This window comes from Canis aureus, chromosome 22, assembly GCF_053574225.1.
Source record: "Canis aureus isolate CA01 chromosome 22, VMU_Caureus_v.1.0, whole genome shotgun sequence".
NCBI lineage: Eukaryota > Metazoa > Chordata > Mammalia > Carnivora > Canidae > Canis > Canis aureus.
The window spans coordinates 42,846,567-42,864,042 of NC_135632.1; positions in this window are offsets into that span (position 1 = coordinate 42,846,567).

Here is a 17,476-nt window from a genome sequence, read left to right on the forward strand (position 1 = left end):
TTGAATGAATACCCTTTTACAAATTAAGAATATTAACCCTTTGACTGTCTTGTATGACAGATTCTTTCCCTTAGTCTTCTACTTAAGACTCAACATTTTTATAAGTGCCTGCTGTATGTTGAGGCTTGTCATGTCTGAGCTGAACAAAGGACATCTAACTGAAGAGAGTTCATAGCTCACTATGCAGAGAAAACCAGGTTGTCCAAGTGAGTGTGAGAGTGGTATTTTGGAAATCTGGTTACTTGTCTCAACTCTACTAATTACCAGTACATACGTGACTCTGGACACATCTCTAGGTTTCTAAGATCCTCAGTTTTATAATCTGGGAAATGAAGGCACTAGGTGAAATCAGACTGCCTATGATTCCATTATTTTTGAAAGCTCAAGTGTAGGGATGAACATCATTAGCACAGTGGGAATCGCTGGTGTTTGGAGACTAGAGGTAATTAAGGGCAAAGCTCTAAAAGTGGAGCCTCTGGATGCCCGGGTGGCTCAGCGGTTGAGCCTCTGCCTTCGGCTCAGGTCATGATCCCGGGGTCTGGCCATCAAATCCCATATTGGGCTCCCCACGGGGAGCCTGCATCTCCCTCTGTCTCTCTCTCTCTCATGAATAAAGAAAATAAAATCTTTAGAGAAAAAAATTAATAAAAGTGGAGCCTCAAGGTCGAAGTCAAATTGCCAGAGGTCATGAAGAGTGCACAAGAAGGACATGGAGCAACTGTGTGCGTGCTATGTTTGTGTAGATATGCCCCAGACAACCCTAATTCCTGCTCCCCTCCAAAGCAGTCCTCACCATTACCATTTCAGCCAAACTTAAGTTCTATTGAAATTCATTACCTTGTTTTTCCTGATGTTCTTTTGTTGATTTAGCAAATTTAACAAAGCACAAGGAACAATCATTCTCTGAATTTATGGCATTCGTAACAGATGTTTTGTAACATTTTTGTAGGTAAAGGATTATAGGCAAAGATCTTTTCCATTGGTCTGGGTTCACCAGAGAAACAGAATCAAGAGAGGATAGATAGATCGACAGATCAATCAATTGATCAATCATGTGGTTATGAAGGTTGCGAAGTCCCCGGATCCACAACTGACAAACTGGAAACCCAGGAGAGCCAATTCTAATCTGAGTCGAAGGCCTGAGAACCAGGAGAGCTGATAGTGTTAAGTTTCAGTTTGAGTCCAAGTCTGTAGACAGAAGACTGAAGTCCTAGCTCAACGACAATCAGACAGAGTGAATTTTCTTAGTCTGCCACTCACCATTTAACCAGATATCCGGGCATGTGATGATACGGCCAAGTTGAAACATAAAATTAACTCTTATGAAATCCAATTTGCCTTTTCTTTAATTTTGATTCTGGCCCCAGATCCAGGTCTTGCCTGGGCAGTATCGTATAGGCAAGCCATCCTTTACAATAGAAGTTCTGGGCTGGGAAAAGCCTTGTCCCAACCTGCTTCTGTGGAGACATTCAGGAAGATTGACAAATGTGCTTTGTGGCAATGGCTCAAGAGTCCCATGTAAAAAGGAGAAAAGGCAAATTTGGAACAAGATCAGTGAAATTAAAAACTAAGACCATTGTGTGCTTCTGGGCTATCCTCTCCCTTTGGTGGGCTCATTGCAAATCTCAATCCCTCGTACCTGCTCCAGTGCCAGACTCCACTGGAAAGCAGCTGAGTTAGATGCAACGGCTTCCAGCTTCTATCCCCCTTGCTCCTTCCTTCTTTCTAGTCTCATAAGCCCACCCATAAACCCAGTATATCCTACTGTACAACTGCTTCCCATGCCAGTGACATTTTCCATTCACATAACAGATTTGACTCGGTGGCCTCTATGTTCCAGGCACTGTACTAGGCGCTGGGGCAGGGCAGGAAATGAGTCAGTCTGAGCTGCAGGACTGAGCATTCCCCTTGTCATTCACACCTCCACCCCGGCCCTGTTATCCCTGGATCAGACTGATGCAGCAGCCTTCAGGCATCTGCCCTCCCCTTCCCACTCTTAGCCATCCTACTTTCTGCATTTTTTGGTGCCATGGACCCCTTTGCCAGTCTGGTGAAGCTTATGAACATTCTCAGAATCATTTTTTTAAAATGTCCTAAATGAAACGCAGAATTACAAAGGAAACTTTTACATTGAAATGTGTTTTCAAAACGTTTTATTTATTTTTAAAAAGATTTTATTTATTTATTTGGGAGAAGGAGACAGAGAGAGAGAGAGAGAGAGAGAGAGAGAGAGAGAATGAGTGGGGTGAGGGGCAGAAGGAGAAGAAGCAGACTCCTGGCTAAGCAGGGAGCCAGATGCAGGACTTGGTCCTGAGACCCTGGGATCCATGACATGGGCTGAAGGCAGGTGCTTAACTGACTGAGCTACCCAGGTGCCCCTCCAAACTTTTTAAAAATCAAATTTAGGAGGATGCCTGTGTGGCTCAGTTGATTAAGCGACTGGCTCTTGATTTTGGCTCAGGTCATGATCTCAGGTTTGTGAGATCGAGGAAATGCCAGACTTTGCACTGGGCATGAAGCCTGCTTAAGATTCACATTCTCCCCCACTGTCTTGCCCCACCCCTCAGCTCATGCTCTCTCTCTCTCAAAACAAAACAAAACAAAACAAACAAAAACAAATTTGGGATGTAATATATATGTGGGTTTTTAAAAAAATCAATTTATTAAGCAGTGAGATCCAGCAGCAGATCTAAAGCCACCCCTGGGTTTAGTGTCTGCCTTCAGCCAGGGGCATAATCCTGGGGTCTCAGGATCGAGTCCCACGTCGGGCTCCCTCCATGGAGCCTGCTTCTCCCTCTGCCTCTGTCTCTGCCTCTCTCTCTGTGTCTCTCATGAATAAATTAATAAAATCTTTAAAAAAATAAAAATAAAGCCTACTCTAATTTCAAAGTGTGACGAGCATAAAGAATATTTGAAGACATCCACTACAACTATAATGTGATATGAACATACCTGTGATTTCTGTTGGTGATGAACTCACAGGTCCTGCCAATAGCATTGTGTTTTGTTGAGTACACTTAATTGAAGGAAATGTTCCATTTTCTAAAAATAAAGATTTTTCCCCCTCCCATGGAAGGACACAAGCCCCCTGAATTCTGTCTGTGGACCCCAGGTTAAGAACCTGCCAGACTGATCTTTTATAGCAGACGTGTGGATTTCCTGCTCAAAATCTTTTGATGATTCATTCATTCAACAATGAGCTCTCACTGCTTGCTGAAGTAGGTCCAAATTCAGTCTGGCCTTCAAAGATTTGCTTCTGCCAATTAATTCTTTTTCTACATTAAAAAAGTTACATAAATTATGTATACTCTGTTATTTTGCCACTTGCCTTTTCCATTTAAGTTTATTTTTTCTTAGATTTATCCATATTGTTACCTATAGAGTTAGTTAGAAATAAGCTGTATAGTATTTTATTGAACAAATGAAGTGCAATTCACTCATGACTTTCCATATTTTTGGATATTTGGGTTCTCATTCTGCATGGTTTGTCAACAATGTTGTATTGAGTTTATTATTGTTATTTTTAAGTGAATAAAGTATTTTTAATTCAAATACATTAAATGTTGGTAGGTAAAACCCATGAAAATAAAAGCCCTGGTGTCCTGACAACTGTTCTAGACCAAATCTACTTGACCACAGATGCGCACATACTAAAGCCCTTTCTTAGGACTGGGCCCTGTCTATGTCAGCATCTGTGGGCATGGGCGGGCCCAACCAAAGCCTTTCAGGTGGGTTGAGATTCAAAAACAAGTGCTTTCCCTGGGCACCAATTTTCGTGTAATCTCTCTGTATTTTTTAATCACTTGATTTCAGGGAATGAACCTCTGCACTCCTCACTGGAATATGTCTGATTTCCTTTTCCACGTGACCAGCTTCAACTTTCTTTTTTACTGCCTGATTGGATTCTGCATTCTTTTCATAGTTTTCTTCTCTGTCTGGCAGCCACAATTCTTTTGTCATTTTACTACCAATCCTCTCTGCAGCATGCCTTGTTGCAATTACAGGGAGTTTTGTTCTTAGGTGTATTATTTCCTTCTTTCCACTTTTAATTTTTTTATTCATTTTTAATTAAAATTTTTTTTAAAGATTTCATTTATTTATTCATGAGAGACACAGATTTCATTTATTTATTCATGAGAGACACAGAGAGAGGCAGAGACACAGGCAAAGGGAGAAGCAGGCTCCCTGCGGGGAGCCCGATGTAAGACTCGATCCCAAGACCCCGGGATCACTACCTGAACAGCCAAAGGCAGATGCTCAACCTCTGAGTCACCCAGGCATCCCCTTCTTTCCACTTTTTAAATTGTCTTTGTCCATTTTCTAACTCCTGAGAAAAAGGTTACCGTATTATTTAAAACAAACCAACACAACTTCTGTCTTCCCTGACTCAGCTCTTAAAGCGCCATTTTGGCTACAGGCCACCCATTTTCATATTTAACACTTCTGTCATTATTCAACTTGAAATAGTTTGTGATTTCTATTAAGATATTCTTTGACCCATTGATTTTTTAAAATGCATTTTCTTAGTTTCCACAAGTATGACATTTGGGAGCTAAATTTTTAAAAGCAATTTTGAGTTTTATTGCACTGTAGTTAGAAGCTCTGGTGGGTATAATACTGATCCTTTGTGGTTCTTAATATTCATTCTGTGACCATGCACTTGGTCAATTATATTGCTATTTGAGCTTGGATAGACTATGTTTTTAAAATCCAATTTAAAAGTTTGTATGCAGCAACATTCCTGGTTTGGATGGACAGCTGTGTGAATTTTAGCAGAAGCAGAGTCAAGTAACTATCTACCGTGCCCCAACCAGAATGGTTCTGTCCCCCTCCCCTGCTCTTTTGGAATCAACTCCTTCCCAGCTCCTGGCCATCACTAATCTGTTTTCTATTGCTTTACTTTTGCCTCCTCCAGTCACATAAATAGAATCACATCGTTATGTAGCCTTTGGAATCTATTTATTCAGCACAGTGTGTTTGAAATTCATCCACATTTTTGCTTATCAGTAATTTGTTTCTTTTTATTGCTGAATAGTATTCCATTCTATGGATATACTACAGTTCGTTTATCCATCCACCAACTGAAATACATTTGTATGGTTTTCGGGAACACCGTATGCTTTAAATTATTGGGAGAAGAATTCTCTATATATCCATCATATGAAACTTATTGTGTTGTTTAACTTTTCTGTAGACTTAGACAATTCTCATTTGTTGGATCCATCACTTTCTGGGAGAGATATGTTAACTTTCCACTATGATAGTGTATTTGTTGTTGTCTTCTTATAACCCCTATGGTATTTTCTTTGCATACTGAGAAGCCTATGTTGTTAGATTCATACAGCTATAGGATTGTTAACATCTTCTAGACGAATTTGTTTTATAATTATGCAAAACCCCTTTTCATGCCTAACAGTGCCTTTTGTCTTAAAGTCCTTTTTATTGGGTATGAATACTGTGATGCCTTTTGCCCATCTTCTTTTCTCTGCCTGGCCCACAAACTATACCACCCAGGCTCTCTTGCTTACTGCCCATGGTTAGGCTGCCAAGGAGAGGCAGGAGATGTAAGAGTGGAGAAGAGAGGTCAAAGTATTTTTTTGCCTCTTCCCCCTTATACTGAACTCATTATCTGGCAGGTACCATGTTTCACTATGACTATGGGGGCTATGGAGACCCCTCCTCCATGGCTCTGTCATCCTCTGAGGCCTGGCAAATTGTCTTCCCCTCATTATGTCTACCCTGAGAGTATCAACAGTTTCTCTCTGCTTCTCATCCCTTTTTTTTTAAGATTATTTATTTATTTATTTATTTATTTATTTATTTATTTATGAGAGAGAGAGAGAGAGAGAGAGAGAGGCGAAGATACAGGCAGAGGGAGAAGTAGGATCCATGCAGAGAGCCTGACGTGGGACTTGATCTCGGGTCTCCAGGATCAGGCCCTGGGCTGAAGGTGGCGCTAAACTGCTGAGCCACCCGGGGTGCCCTCATCCCTATTTTATTTCCTGAATCTACCCCTACCTCTACCTCTATCTGTGGGTTGTCACTAAGGTCTTTTGAACCATCTGATTTGGATTCTACTGGGATCCAGACTTACGCATATGGTAGATTTTTTCCATCCTTTTACTTCAACCTTGCTGTATCACTAGATTTTATGTACCTCTTAACACCTTTCCTTTTTATTTTTATGTTATAGTTTTTAAAGATTTTATTTATCCATGAGAGACATACAGAGAGAGGCAGAGACATAGGCAGAGGGAGGAGCAGGCTCCCTGTGGGAAGCTCAATGCAGGACTTGATTTCAGGACCCCAGGACCACACCCTGATCTGAAGGCAGATGCTCAACGACTGAGCCACCCAGGCATCCCAACACCTTTCCTTTTTAAAAGGTGAATTTGTGATTACTGATATATTTGCACTTATTATTCTACCATCTTATTTAGTGACTTTTATTTACTATACTTTTCTCTCTCTCTTTGCTTTCCTCCACCCTTTCCTTCCTGCCTTCCATTGAATATGTGGAGCTTTCCTTATTCCCTTGTTTTCCATCCACCGGTGTTTGTTTTTTTATTTATTCATGAGAGAGAGAGAGAGAGTCAGAGACAAAGGCAGAGGGAGAAGCAGGCTCCTTGTAGGGAGCCCCATGTGGGACTTGATCCTGGATCCCGAGATCATGCCCTGAGCCGAAGGCAGATGCCCAACCACTGAGCCACCCAGGCATCCCACCATCCACCAGTTTTGATTGTATGCATCCTATTTTTCTTTCACTGGTTACTCTGACATAATAAGTATACATGGTTTCTACCCCTGGTTCATGACAGAACTCACAAAATGCCTTGGAATTTCTTAGGTGATAGAAGCAGATTTTGTCCTAAAGAGACAACTCTTGGCAGGCTCCTGGATGGGGGCTGGTCACCAGAAAGACAAAGCATTATTAAAAGCTTGGAACTTTTAGCCACAACCTCTCGTTCTAGGAGGGAAGAGGGGCTGGAGACTGAGTTAATAATCAATCATGCTTATGTGATGAAATTTCTGTAAAAATCCCTAAACTATGGGGTTCAAAAAGCTTCTGGGTGAACATAGCCATGTGCCAGGAGGGTGGCCTATCCAAAGTTCACTGCATGTGGAACACTTTGGGACCTCACCCTATGTATCTCTATATCTGTCTCCATTATTATCTCCTTTGTAATGAATCAATAAATGTGTTTCTGGGAGTTCTCTGAGTATTAACAGAAAATTATTGAATTTGAGGAGGGTGTTGTGGGAACCTCCAATTTGTAGCCAAGTAGGCAGAAGTACAGGAGACACCCTGAGATCTGTGACTGGCATCTGAAGTAGGGGCAGTCTTGTAGAACCAATCCTACAAGGACCTGTGGTGTCTGCACTAACTCCAGGGAGTTAATGCCATGACTGGATTCTAGGACACCCAATTGGTATCTGAAGAGTTTGAAAATTAGTGTGGGGAAAACTCTCACATGTTTGGTGTCAGAAGTGTGAAAGGAGAGGAAAATAGGTGAAACTTTTTTCTTTTAGTTACTCTTTAACATGTACGAAGATATAAAATATATGCCTGATGAAGGTAATCCAGTAACTTTAGTTTAGTCCCAAACAATGCCCAGTCTATAGCATGCAATCACCGTATGCCCATCTCCCAAAATGTTGCCATGCATTTATTGTATTAGGCAGGTCAGACCACCATGACAAAATACCACAGACTGGGTGGCCTAAACACCAGGAGTTTATTTTCTCACAGTTCTGGAGGCCAGAAGTCCCAGATCAAGGGGCTGTCAAGGTTGGTTTCTGGTGAAATCTCTCTCTTCCTGGCTTGTAGATAGTCACCTTTTCATTGTATCCTCACATGGCCTTTCCTCTGTGCCCATGGGGAGGGAGGGATGGAGAGAGAGATAGACCTGGTCTCTTCCTATAAGGACATGAGTCTCACTGGATTAGGGCCTCACCCTTAGGACCTCATTTAACCTTAATTCCCTCTCTAAAGCCTTATCTCCAAATATAGTTACATTTAGGGATAGAGCTTCAATATACAAATTCTGGGGGAAACAATTCAGTCCATAACATTTCCATATGCATCTCTCTTTTTCTGTGTCCTTCTGTGTCTCTTTCTCAGACACTATAGAAACTAACTATGCCTGACATCTACCCCCATTGCTTTTGATTTAAGTGACCTGTAGTCAGTTTGGCTATTTCATTACTTTTACATTTGTATTTTTCACTTTCTCAGAGGTAGTCACTTTTTTATTTTTTATTTTTTTAAAGATTTTATTTATTTATTCATGAAAGATACAGAGGAGAGAGAGAGAGAGAGAGGCAGAGACACAGGCAGAGGGAGAAGCAGGCTCCATGCAGGGAGCCCGACATGGGACTTGAACCCGGGTCTCCAGGATCACACCCTGGGCCGAACGCGGCACTAAACCTTTGAGCCACCCAGGGATCCCCGAGGTAGTCATTTTTTAAAGTATGCTTTTTATTTTATTTTTTATTTTTTAATTTTTTTTACGGATTTTATTTATTTGTCAGAGAGAGAGAGGAAGAGAGAGGGAGAGAGAGAGCATAAGCAGGGGGAGTAGCAGGCAAAGGTAGAGGGAAAAGCAGGCTCCCTGATGAGCAGGGAGCTTGATGTGAAGCTGGATCCCAGGGCCCTCGGATCATTACTTGAGCTGAAGGCAGATGCTTAACCAACTGAGCCACCCAGGTGCCCCAAAATAAGCTTTTCATTTTAGAATTAGTTTTACAGAAAAGTTCCAGAATATCACAATTTCTGTGTTCTCCATACCCAGTTTTCACTATTGTTACTATGCTACATCAATGACATCTAATAAATTGATATTGTACATTTTTATGAGTTCAATCCCATACTTTTTCAGATTTACAGTTTTTACCTAATATTCTTTTTCTGTCCCAGGATCCCATCCAGGATGCCATATTACATGTGGTCATCATGTCTCTTTAGACTCCTCTAGGCTGTGATCCTTTCTCAGATTTTCTTTATTTTTGATGACCTTGACAAATTTGAGAAACACTATGCAAGTGTTTTGTAGAATGTCCTTCAGTTTAGGTTTGTCTGATGTTCTCATAGTTGAACAGGAATTATCGGTTTGGGGGAGGAAGCCCACAGAGGTGAAGGGCCCTTCTCATCACATCATATCAAGGGTATCTGCTGTCAACATGACTTGTCACTGATGATGTTGATCTTGAGCACTTGACTGGAGCATGTTTATTAGTTCTATCCAAAGTTATTCTTCTTTGCCACTATGTACTTCTTAGAAGGAAGTCACTATGAGGATTCCCATACTTAAGGGGTGGGAAGCTATGTTCCACCTCCTTGAGAGCAGAGCTTCTACATAAATTATTTAGTATTCTTAGGTACTTATTTTTTCATTCAATTGTTATGTTCACCAATTTCTTTGTTCTCCCTTGCTTCTTCTTCTTCTTCTTTTTTCTTTTTTTGAAAGAGAGGTGTAGGGGATGAGCAGAGAGAGAGGGAGAGAGAGAATCCCAAGTGGGCTCCATGCCCAGCACAGAGACTGACACAGGGCTCAACCTCCTGACCTTGAGATCATGACCTGAGCTGAAATAAATCAAGATTTGGTTCCTTAACCAACTGTGTTACCCAGACACCCCTCCATTGCTTTTTTTAAAACATTTTTTTATTATGGAAATTTTAACCATACGCAAAAATGAAGTAAATAGTGTTGTGAACTCCTATAATCTGGTTTCAATAATTAACACTTTGTTGCTTCCATATGCCCCCAGGCAACACTTTTTTCTGTGAATATCTTAGAGCAAATATCAGACATATCATTTCACTGGTAAATTGATAGGGACATTAAAAGCTCCTGTTCCTTTCTGCACAACAGAATAATGGTAGAAGTATCATATAATATGTGTCTTTTTATAGTTGGTTTATTTGAGTCCAGATTTCAACCACACTCATATATTGCATTTGATTCTTATATCTCTTAAGTCCTTTTTATTCTGTTACAGCCCAAACTCATTCTTTTTCCTCTCTGATGTCATTGATAGACTGATTCACCTGCTCTCATTGTGAGGCCAATTATTATAACTGTTTTTTTTAAAAGATTTTATTTATTTATTCATGAGAGACACAGAGAGAGAGAAAGAGGCAGAGACACAGGCAGAGGGAGAAGCAGGCTCCATGCAGGGAGCCCGACGTGGGGCTCGATCTCAGAACTCAATTGTGGAACTCTGGGATCACACCCTGAGCCCAAGGCAGATGCTCAACTACTGAGCCACCCAGGCGTCCCTATTAAAACTGTTTTTATTTGAGGCTTTCACAACAGGTGACTCTGGACATTTAGGCAGGGATTCGGCCTGGTCCAAATCAAGATATCCACTTTGCTCTGAGCCATCGACTGAGGCAAAGGGCCCCCATATTCCATGAACTATACCCAATAACAGTAACAATAAAAGATATACACGCAACTACTCTAACATACACATTTTGAAAAATACAAGAGCAGAACTTGCCAAGCAAGAATTTTCTACGTTTGCCCCACTTCCCTCAATCTGTATATTCTCAAGAAGCCACAAGTCTTGTTTTACCAGAATGGGTGTAGGGCCTATGTGGATGTTCATGAAAATTTGAACAATCTCTTGAGCAATTTTTAAAAATTGTCTTAATAATCAACTTCAGTAACAAATCCACTAAGAGTTTTACAAAAGATAAAAAGGAAAAGGAAAAATAAGACAGTAAGAAAAATGGATGAACTGTCCCACTGGATTCCTTTCTGTGGTGAGGCAATCTTTATTTTCTCTATTTCTAAAATTAACATGTTTCTATAAGGGAGAAAGATTATAATGAAGAAGAAAGCATCCCCCCTCTTAGCCTCGCAAAGCCTTTGGTCCCCACTTTGCATTGCCCAAAGATCTGGATCTAAGTGTCCTCCTAGGAGGGCTGTGAGCCCTAAACCCACCCCCCTTACCTTTTCTGTAACACTGGAATAGACAATTAAACTCAGGATCATCATTCCAGAAGAAAACATTTTTGTCTTGTTTTTTATTTTGGTTCACCATTTTTTAACTTCACATACTAGTCAGAGGATGGGGAAATTTGCAAAAAGTTTACATAAAGGATTTGTTTTTTTCTGAGGCTTTACAAATTTTAAAAATGCAGGTATTGATGCACTCTGGTATGATAAGACCCGTCTGTCCCATGATCTGCACCTTTCTGAGCACCCTAGTAGTTTTTGCCTTATCAAAGTTTTTGCCTTGGGCAACCCCAAATAAGCTACGGCTACAGATTTTATCAGTCTTACTACTGCTGCCACTAGCACAGTGGGTGTGTGTGTGTCACTAACATTACTGAGCTCTGGGGTCCCCCTCCTCCACAAGTATAGTTGCAGAGTTTCACGCCTCTGCTCTCGTGGCTATCCAGGAGCACCACTGGGTTTAGGTGTTCCCAAGACATTATTGGTTGGAGTTGAATGGAGCCAGGCACTCTGATGGAACAAAGTGCACTGTAGTGATGGGTTTTGCTCACCTGAGAAATCACCAGGTGAAGGCTGAGGCAGCCATGTTGAGATCCCATTTGAGAGGTTCTCCTGGAGAAGGTGGGACATTCAGCTGGTGAGGTCTTAGCTCTCCCATAGTGCTTCTCACAGTGATCCTGCTCAACACACCTGCAGGGGATGCCATTCATGTGGACTATGGCCCTGGGGTTGTACAGTGTGTAATCTGCATAGCTGAGCACAGTGGCCCGACCTGGCTAGGTGCACAGTCTTCCAGAGCAACAGGGGTCTCGTTTCTCCCCATCTTGCCTTTTTGTCTCCATAACTCATATAAGATCAACTTCCAAGGCTGCAGTTTCAAGTATGTACCTCCTTGAGGCGCCCCCACTACCGCCCCCCAGCTCACCTCTGGGGTTGTTTGAAGATCATGTTCTTCTCGCCTTTAGGAACTGTGAACCAGTTCTTGGATGCTAATGATTCTGTCTCCCGTACTGATGGGCTATGAAGGTTACGGCTTTGAAATACAGATTTAGATGTATACACACAAATATATGAATTTGAATTTTTTTATTTTTTAAAGATTTTATTTATTTATCTGAGATATAGAACATGCATGAGAGAGCACAAGCCAGGGGAGCATGATAGGAAGAGGGAGAAGAGGCTCCCCACTGAGCAGGGAGCCCCATATGGGGCTCGATCCCAGTACCCTGGGATCATGATCAGAGCTGAAGGCAGATGCCTAACCAACCAAGCCACCCAGGCACCCCTACACACAAATATATTAATTAATGCATATAACATAGAGTTTTTTGTGCCTAGGGCTAAGGGGGTATAGGTAGGAACCCCTGAAAGTAGGCACAATGACTAGGCCCTTTTTACAAATGTGGAAATTAGAATGCAGAGGGATTGAGTGACTTGACCAAGATCACTCAGCTAAAAGTGTGGTAAAGGTAATTCCTTGTTTATGACCCTGTTATAGTGGAATCATATCTACTGACTAGTGATTTCCAGTGAGGGAGGGGAGTGAGGTAAGTTTACCGATACACACACACACACACACACACACACACACACATCTGAAGTGCTTAGTTGGATGAATTTCTAATGTGTGAACCACTTAGTTCAAGATATGGAACATTTCCATTGCTTCAGAACATCCCCTCGTGCCTCCTGCAAGGGCTAATCACTATTCTGACATCTGTCACCATAAATAAGTTTTGCCGCTTCTTGAATTTGATATAAATGCAATGTCATGGTATAGGCCCTCAAGTGTGGTTTCTTACTCTAGGCAATGGGCATGTGTGTGCTAGCACATACTTGTGTACTCTGAGTCTTGTTTGCCCTTCTCGGTGACACACTGAGTACAAACCCGGAAATAAACACCATGCACAGTGAATGGGTGTGCTGTAGATCTCTAATTGCTAGGTTTGGGGTAAGGCAACATCTTGGGTGAAAAGGCTACATTTATGTTTGTTTCAGGCACAATGATGAAAATTTTTGCCTCAGTGAACTTCATCTGTTTGCTTAATAACTTCTGTTCTCTAATCACATTAAGATGTTCATTTGAAAACAAAATGAAAAAAAAAAAAAAAAAGAAAACAAAATGAACTCCATCAGGCCTGCACTGGCTGAGTAAGCGTTTTACACCATTTTACCAGAATGTGGACTGTAGTAGATTTCAAAGGATAGAGCCACCTCCTATTTCTCCCATTTCTTTATAGCACTGTGCTAGGTAGAGACACATCCAAAGGAAAATGAGAGCTACTCACTACTGGGCTTGACTTGGGCAAGAAGGGTCTTGCTAATCCCCTTCCTCTTCTTTCCTCTTTCATTATTGTTACCATAAGCATTGGTACAGGCAGAAAAGATAAATTCTGCATGTCCCACAGACTGTCTTCACCCTCATGTTTTAAAGGCAGTGAAACTAGGTGGTATAAACTCAGGCATTGCCACTTACTAGTTGTGTGCCTTTGGGCAGGTGACTCATCCTTTCTGTACCTCCATCCCCTCAGCTGTAGAATGGGGACAGGACTAGTACCTATGTCACAGGGTTGTTCTGAAGAGTAAGATAAGCTGCATATTTATGCATGCCTACAAAGCACCAAAAACAGTGCCTACACATAACAAACTTTCAGTAAATATAAACTATTATAATAACAGTGCTCAGGGTATATGAGCATTTCGTGCAAATTATCTGAAGCTTGAAAAAACATTGACTGGCTCTATACTATAAAAGGAAAACTGCAAAATAAAATCAGCAAATATTAAATAAGCTTTATTGCTCATGAATAACCTTGGGCTTCCCTGCATTTCTTAGTTTCCTTGAAGTTAGATAGGACTTTATGGCTTGTTTTGGCCATTGGCTATGACTACAAGTGACTCTTGTCCCTTCTGGTATGAAACACTTAAGAGCCAGTGCATGACTCTCCAGGTTACTGCTTCCCAGTTATAGAGACTGAAGAGGTCTTATGTTCTCACTGGTGCAGTTACAAGATGATGATGCCTTCTGGAGTCTGGGTACCCATGAGAGCAGAGCCCCTCCAATCTACACTGGACATGTAATGAGTCAGAAATACATTTGTCTTCTGCTAAGCTACTGAGATTTGGGGGGTTGTTTGTTACCTCAGCAGAGTCCAGCCTAACCTGTGTACAAGCATCTACATAACCACGTACCCACCATTCAACTATACGTAGTTCAACCTGACTCCTCCATCGTTGTATATAAATTATGTTGAATAATGGCTCTACCAAGGTAGCGTTCTTAATTGTGTTCATTACTATATGCCAAGTTTCTGGAACAACGCCTAGGGCAATGCTCTCAATAAATATTTATGACATGGGTGCATTTTGAAGGTTTTGGTAAGAATATAGGTGGGGCTTTCAAAGTAGGACTGCTCAAGACATACAAAGGTCTTCAAACAGCTCAGATAGGCATGGATATTCTATAACCAGGGATGCTAGTTACATTACTTGTCAATGAGATGGAACTCTGATTCTTTGGGGTGCCACCCTAAATAAAGTCCTGCTGAAGACACGAAGGAGATAAACTTCACAGATGAATGATCCACACTTCATCCTCAATGCTTCTCTTGTGTTCTACTTTTTTTCTTTTTTAAGTAGGCTTCACACCCAATGTGGAGCCCAACCTGGGGTTTGAACTCACAACCCAGAGATCGAGACTTGAGCTGAGATCAAGAGTCAGTCACTTAGGGCAGCCTGGATGGCTGGGCGGTTTAGTGCCGCCTTCAGCCCAGGGCCTGATCCTGTCGACCCGGGATCGAGTCCCACATTGGGCTTCCTTCATGGAGCCTGCTTCTCCCTCTGCCTGGGTCTCTGCCTCTCTATTTCTCGAATAAATAAATTAAAAATCTTAAAAAAAAAGAAAAAATAGTCAGTCGCTTAGCCGACTGAGCCACTCAGTTTCTTGTGTTCTTCTATTTTAAAATTCCTTTGCCTCCTATTGTTCTATATAGAGGAGGACAGAGCTGAATGCATCTTTCTATAACATAATTTAAAATCATTCCAGAGCAAAGTTAGAAAATGAGATATGTAGCCTTCTAGCCTATATTTAAAATTTTTTTTAGATTTAACTGTGAGATGTTACGTTGTTTTTAAATATAGAAATCTCCAGCTTTAAAACCATCAAAGTAAGATGACTTCAGTAATTATACTGACAGCTTCAGTTATTAACATGAACTCAATACCCAAATCAATTAGACAGTGGATAATAGGAATCAAAGAAGATAGGTGGCATGACTAAAGAACTGAATATATTTTGGCTCTTCTTTATTCAAGTTAGTTTTCATTTTGAAAGTAAGCCTACTTTGCTTTGCTTCTGATATTAGAAAAAAGTAAGATGGACCAAGGGAAAGGCATTTGTGGGCTTTAGAAAAACCAATGAAAATATGAGATCTGGAGAAAATCTTAATTTCCATCCTTTATTCTTATAACAAAGACAGAATGACGTATTTAACATATTTAAACAGTGACAAAAATTTTTAGTATCTTTTCATATTTTATTGGCCATTTGTTGTTTTTATTTGTTCATTTTGGTGAATTGGGAGTACATACTCTTTATCTTTTTTTATATATGTATATTTTTTTAACTGGAGTTCGATTTGCCAACATATAGTATAAACCCAGTGCTCATCCTGTCAAGCGCCCCCCTCAGTGCCTGTCACCCAGTCACCCCAACCCCCCATCCACCTCCCCTTCCACTACCACTTGTTCATTTCCCAGAGTTAGGTGTCTCTCATGTTTTGTCACCCTCTATGATTTTTCCCACTCATTTTCTCTCCTTTCCCCTTGATTCCCTTTCATTATTTTTTATATTCCCCAAATGAATGAGACCATATAATGTTTGTCCTTCTCCGATTGACTTACTTCACTCAGCATAATACCCTCCAGGTCCATCCATGTTGAAACAAATGGTGGGTATTTGTCGTTTCTAATGGCTGAGGAATATTCCATTGTATACATAGACCACATCTCCTTTATCCATTCATCTTTCGATGGACACCGAGACTCCTTCCGCAGTTTGGCTATTCATACTCTTTATCTTGTTATTAGGTTGTTCATCTTTCAAATAAATTTTTTTGAAAAGGTAAAGGATTAAACATAAGGTTTGTGTTCAAAAACCCTGGACCTGCTGGAATCTTTGGAGGACTTGAAAATCCTAGTCTGTTTGTTTCAGGATTGAGGATAGACAGGGCCTGATCAATGACAGCACGGTTGCTACTCCTTCTGGTGTTGGCAGTTGTAACGTGGGGCACCCAGCCTTTGGACTTTGCAGGGAAGAACTGACCTTCTCATTTTCAGAGGGATGCCAAGTACCCCAAGGAAAAGCCAGACTGAGGGACAAGTTGCATGAGCAGTGCGGTACCTGAAAGAACCACAAGGATATGTCCTGCCTGTACAAACTCACAGGAACCACATAGAGAGATGGCACCCTCCTGCAAATGCCCCTTCATCTGGAACACCTGCCTCTCTGCCATTCCCCTAATCTGGAGACTGGATCCAACAGATGGACCAGAGTGGACACTAAGAGCAGGTGTACAGTTCTCTTTAGAACTGTAGTACTCATGAGAAAACTGCCACACCTGCTTCACCTGCACGAGCATTGGCTAAGGGCAAAGAATGAATTGCAGGATGCACTAGTGCTCTGTGGGGACTGCCTGCCTCCCTTTCAATTTCTGCTTCCCCACACCTGCCACTCTGTGCAATGAGGAGGAGTGGTTGCTGCATCCAGATGTGGTTTGAGCTGGCCCAGGGAAAGGCGGAGGTTCTATGCTGTGACATTGCACCAAAGCTGTGCCTTGTAGGGCTGACCTCTCTTGCTCATCCTGCCCCCTGAGGCTGCTCAGCTAAACTATTTCTCCCTTCTTATACAGGGCTGCACCAGATCGTGCAGCTCCACATCTCCCAGACCTTTTTTTTTTTTTTCTCTCCCAGACCTTTAGTTCCTGCTTGGTGGTGGGGCTCTGGCAGCCAATTCAAATAGACACTCCTGCTGCCCACACAGAATTCTCACAAAAGGGTATGTGATGGAAAGTAAATCTTCCTCCAACGACATGCTATATTTTAATGGTTCCTTGTTAAAAATGGGAGTGTTGCTCATAACTTTTTTCTGAAATTTTTTCAGATTTTAGAAGGAATTTAATATTTCTATTTCCTTTTTGATTGTTGATATTTAAAGTTTCTTTCTTAGTATACGTATTTCTGCCACAGAATTATTCAACATACAGTTGCTGGTATCCATTTCCCATCAAAATAATGCCTTGTACCTTTTCTCTTCAGGGCCCCTCGAGCTAGGATATCTGAGCATCAGGTCAACTAAATGTCTACTAAATGTCACCTTCCTATGAGTTTCAGTTCTAATCTTCCTGCCCTGTGCCCTGATCCATGCTCCTTAAATTCTTCTGATTTGGTGTCATTAGTCTTTTGTTCTTTTTTATAAAAAGATTTTAAAATTTATTTTAGAGAGAGAGAGAGTG